This window comes from Callorhinus ursinus, unplaced genomic scaffold (genome assembly GCF_003265705.2).
Source record: "Callorhinus ursinus isolate GAN/ISIS: 27379988/994484 unplaced genomic scaffold, GSC_fseal_2.0 scaffold21, whole genome shotgun sequence".
Taxonomy (NCBI): Eukaryota; Metazoa; Chordata; class Mammalia; order Carnivora; family Otariidae; genus Callorhinus; species Callorhinus ursinus.
Window position 1 is genome coordinate 19124186 of NW_027397083.1, and position 5825 is coordinate 19130010.

The following is a 5825-nucleotide window of genomic DNA, read 5'->3' on the forward strand; positions in this document are numbered from 1 at the left end:
CTTGCCTTGAAATTGTGACCAACCAGAATCTTGGAGAAACATTGTTTGAATAGAGTGAAGTTCATGTGAGAAGAAAGTGGACCTGAGTGGTGCCAGGGTGGCATGTGGAGGATGCTGTTAGTGCTTCAGCCAGATATCATTTACCAGGCTAATGTATCTACCTGATGGTGGCTGCTAATGGTTCATCATTGCCCACTTCTCCTGAGAATTGTCCTTGGCTGTACAGGTGCTGCCTCACCTGGGAAGTTATGCCCCGCCTTCTTCCCAGGAGCAGCTTATTGGTAATGACAGGTGACATGAGAGAACAAAAGGACATTTTTCTCCCTACAAAGTGGGACCAACTCTATAGTGCTTTTCATTCTCCAGAGCTTCCTGTGGCATTGGGCTGCAATGAGTCTCCAGCAGAGCTTACTTTCTTGCTTTGTTTTGTTTTGCTCTCCTTTATCCTATACTTCTGAACTCATAACCTTCTCTTGAGAGGACTCCCTCAATAAATCAATTTCACGCAAATTCTTGTCTTACGTTTTGCTTCTGGGAGACCTGAACTAAAAGTCCTCTGTGATCTGATCACTGCCTACCTTGCTAAGCTCATTTCTTCCTGCTTTTCTTCTTACATATTTAATTCCAGCAATATTGGCCTTGCTATTCTTTGATACGCCATGCATCTGCCATTTTCAGGGTATTTATTCTTATTCTCCCATCCACCAGAAACTCTGTTCTGTCAATAGCAACGAGGCTCACTCTCCCACTTCATACACATTTCTAATCAGATGTCACTTACCTATTTCGAGAAGGTTTCTCGGAATATCATTCTGTCTAACACACTGTGCTCTGCCCTTCTATCTCCTTGTTCTTTATTTTTCACAGATCCTATCACATTCTATGTTTTTACTTTTTTTTTTTTGAATCTGTGTATTATGCACCTCCCTGACTAGAATATAAACACCCAAATGATAGAGGATTTTCTATTTCATTTGCTGCAGTATCTCTAGTGCTTATAACAGTGTCTGGCAAATAGTAGGCATTTAATAAAGAATGTTAGTTTATGACAGTAACTCGCTTATTCATAAATTGTGAATCTTGAATTCAAATCCAGATTTGTCTGGCTCCAAAGATCCTGCTTTTGGCTCTGATCCCTGTCACTGCACACTCATTCTTCCCAGCTGCTCCATTTGCCAAGTTGCTTATTCTAATTCACTTGACATCAGAATTCCAGTGGGGCTAAAATTCCTGACATCCCTACATATTAGGTAAGGCAATGCCATCTGCTAAAACAAAATAAAACATTTCAGTGGTTTAACACAATAAAAGTTTATTTTTGCTCACTTAAATCCCATGGGTAGGGTTTGAGGAGGATGGGTGGTATTTTGTTCTATGCAGTCATTAAGGGTCCTAAGCTGATTGGAGATATGCCATCCTTAACACTCAGCTACCAAGGTGGCAATGAGGCAGCAAAATTAGGGGAAGAGAATGTGTAAAAAAGCACACGGAATTTTTTTTTTTTTTTTTTGTCCAGGTCTAGAAATAGTACACGTCACTTCTACTGGCATTGAATTGACAAGTAGTTGGTCACATTGCCCCACGTGGATGCAAAGCAGGTTGGGAAATGTTGTGTTTAATTTGTCAGCCCTTTCCCAACAGTGATTGTATACAATGGAAGGGAGTTTGAATCTTTGATGGGCAACTAATCACATTGACCACAAACTCCCTCCCTTGCCACCAGGTGTAGATACGCACCCTTCTTTGCAAACCAGAATAAATTATTCCTTCCAATGGGGGAAAATTCAGTGTTTCATTTTGTTACTGCATGTAAATCAGCCTGGAGACAGAATCTTTCACCGTTTGACTAAACTTGATCCAGAGAAGAGAAGTCGTTGCAGGAGCTGTTTAATTTCGGAGTCTTATAGAGAAGGAGAAAAGAAATTCTTGTCTACAAACTTTACTCCACATGGAGGGAATTTCTCTTTTGTAGCCATTACCTCCTTAAGCTTGAGACTCTTGGCAATGCTTGGTAATATATATATATTTTTTTCTTCTCACAAGAGCAGATGGCACTAAAATTTCTAACCAGTGTCTTAGTATGCAAGGCATCACATTACTTTACTTCTCCCAATAGACACTCTTAATTCTGATTATGACAATTATAGTCTTTGCTTTAAGTCTGTTTAGAAATATTTGTTTGCCCTTTGCTATCTTACTATACACTAGTTAGAAATATGTCCCTTTAATTTCAAATAAGAATAAATGAAATCGTTATTTTATTGGAATACATAATCTGCAGTTCCTAGGGCCAGCGTTTATATGTTGTGGGTTTGAGCCCTCAGGCACTCTCCTCTTGCCAAGTGGGTTAGTGCCAGATTTAGGATTGAAAAAACCATTGAATAATTCCCTTTTCTTTTCCGTGCTGAGAGCAGTGACGGTAATAATTTTCACTTAACCTTGTCTTTGATAATGAATAAAGTAAGTGTGAGATCATATGGCTAATGTTTGATATCTTTGTTTTAGTATTCTGCAAATTTGGCATCATTTTGGTCAAAAGAATAAAAGTATGATCTGACTTAGGTTGAAAGGCACCGAGAGAAATATATAGTTATATATCTGAGAGAAATAGATCTATATGTATGTATGTATGTATGTATGTCTCTATCTATCATCTATCTAATTTCTCTTCATTCTTTTAGCCATTGTGGTAGATTGTTACATAAATGATATCCAATTAATTATACCTACCAATATCTATGCCCTTGGATACTTCCCTTCTAAATTCACTCTGGGCTTTGTCCTCTGACTGCCTTTGGTCAATAGGACACGAATACACATGACAAAACAGCAATCTTTAAGTGCTGGAACACTGAGGTCTACCCTTTAGAATGTTGTTACCACCTTGTTCAAAGCCTAGGCTATTTTGCCGAAGAGATCATGTAGAGGTTTATCAAGGTTCTCTGGCTGACAACCCCTGGAGAACCAACAGGTATGTGACTAAGGCCACATAGGACCATCCAGTTCCAAGTGGGATCCCATTCCTCCAGCTCATGAGGGATCCCAGGAGATACCAGATCAGAAAAACTGCCAGCTGGGTCCAACCCAAATTGCAGACTCTTGAGAAAATAAATGGTTGTTACTTTAGGCCTCTGATTTTGGGGAGTTTGTATATAGCATCAGATAACTGATAGAGCTGAGCATATTGATTTGGAATAAATATATATTCAGAATGTGATCATTTCCAACATCTCTTTTGCAACAGCCCTAATCCTAGCCACTGTCAACAGTCATCAACTTCTCTCTACAATCGAGTTAACTAGGAAATCATGTAACTTGCAACAGAGACTTCTGGCTGCCAGCTAGAATCTTTCACCACTTTGCTTCCTTAGTTTCCTGAGGGATGTGTTGACCATACAGAGTTAAGAGACACTCAACAGGAGAATGGCTAAAGACTTATAGTCAAGTTTTTAAAATCCTTAAAATGGGAAGGTTTCAATATATTTATATTCTCGGTCATCCTCAACCAGATTCAATATTTGGTCTTTAGCCCACCTGGTAATTTCTCTACCTTTTCTATTTCTGTATTGCTTTTTTTTTTTTTTTTTTAAGCCCATCTGGTTAAACTTTTCTCTCATGGGCATGTGTTCTCTGTGTGAAAATGGAAAGAGAATGAGCTCCAGACCCATTAAGCATAATTTTGATCTGTGATTCTTCAGTATTCCAACTTTATAACTATAAGTCATTTCGCTAACATATCTGAGCCGCAGTTTTCTAATTTATGTAATATTTTATATATTATATATAATATTTATATGATATTTTCCCTTGTAGATTTGTTGGTAGGATGCAATAACAAAAATATGAAGTCTCTTGGGCAATTCCTGTAAGGGTAGGCACTAAATTGTAATCATTATCATCATCATCATCATCATCAAGATTACTAACAATAATCTATAATACATTGACTCTCGCTCAAGAACATTCTTCCAGCTAGGTCTGAATTTATTGATCTATTCTGATGCATTTTGAAAAATTGATATGATTTATTTCTTTGTGTTTTATGGAAACTGAATGACATTGGAGGACTAATGATGATAATAGCCAGTAATTATTGAGCACTCATCACATGGCAGGAACCACTGTAAACATTTTACTTGTATTAATTTTTGAATACTTACAAAAACTCTATTAGAGAGCATCTGTCTCTATTTAAAGTAAAGAAAACTAGATCTAGAAAGCTCAAGTAACTCACTAAAGGCAGCTCAGCTGATAAGGCAGAACCAGCATTTGCCCAAGGGAATGTAGTTTGAAACCCCATACTCATAAACACTGTTCAGTTATGTACTTCTGCATCTCTAAGATTCATCTCGATGAGCGATTGATGGATTACTTCCACTGCAAACACCAAAGGCCTTATTGAAGTCAGTTTGTTCTTTGTCCTATACATAGACTTCCATTTTTCATTCACATTATTTTTATTCTGATTTCAGTTCAATGGGTAATCACCTTTTGCTCAATATTCATAGAGAAATGTTACTCTGTAGAAAATGAATTCCATTCTTGCATCCTCCTCTCCCCCAATGACAGGAGGAAGCACCTGCAGTGGGAGAAAGACTCTCTCCTTTCTACTTGACATGTCTACTGACATGCCATTGATAGGGATTTAAAATTATAGAATGGAGAGTGTCTTAGAGTTCATCCTCTAAAAACTTCTCCTGAATTATTCAAAGACAAACTGAGGCCAAGAATACTTTTCCTTCCTTCCTTCCTTCCTTCCTTCCTTCCTTCCTTCCTTCCTTCCTTCCTCTTTATTTTTTTTTAAATTTTATTATGTTATGTTAGTCCCCATACAGTACACCATTAGGTTTTGATGTGGTGATCCACGATCCATTGTTTTTGTATAACACCCAGTGCTCTATGTGGTATGTGCCCTCCTTAATACCCATCACGGGGCTAACCAATCCCCCCTTCCCCCTCCCCTCTAAAACCCTGTTTGTTTCTCAGAGTCCATAGTCTCTCATGGTTCATCTCTCCCTCCGATTCCTACCCCCTTCATTTTTCCCTTCCTTCTCCTAATGTCCTCCACGCTATTCCTTATGTTCCACAAATAAGTGAAACCCTATGATAATTGACTTTCTCTGCTTGACTTATTTCACTTAGCATAATCTCCAGTCCCATCCATGTTGATGTAAAAGTTGGGTATTCATGCTTTCTGATGGCTGAGTAATATCCCATTGTATATATGGACTTCTTTATCCATTCACCTGTTGAAGGGCATCTTGGCTCTTTCCACAGTTTGGCTATTGTGGACATTGCTGCTATGAACACTGGGGTGCATATGGCCCTTCTTTTCACTACATCTGTATCTTTGGGGTAAATACCCAGGAGTGCAATTGCTGGGTCATAGGGTAGCTCTATTTTTAAATTTTTGAGGAACCTCCACACTGTTTTCCAAAGTGGCTGTACCAACTTGCATTCCCACCAACAGTGTAAGAGGGTTCCCCTTTCTCCACAACCTCTCGAACATTTGTTGTTTCTTTCCCTGTCCATTTTTGCCATTCTAACTGGTGTAAGGTGGTATCTCAATGTGGTTTTGATTTGAATTTCCCTGATGGCTAATGATGATGAACATTTTTTTCATGTGTCGGTTAGCCATTTGTACGTCTTCTTCAGAGAAGTGTCTTTTCATATCTTCTGCCCATTTTTTGACTTGATTGTTTTTTGGGTGTTCAGTTTAAGTTCTTTATAGATCTTGGATACCAGCCCTTTATCTGTAGTGTCATTTGCAAATATCTTCTCCGATTCTGTGGGTTGCCTCTTTGTTTTGTTGACTCTTTCCTTTG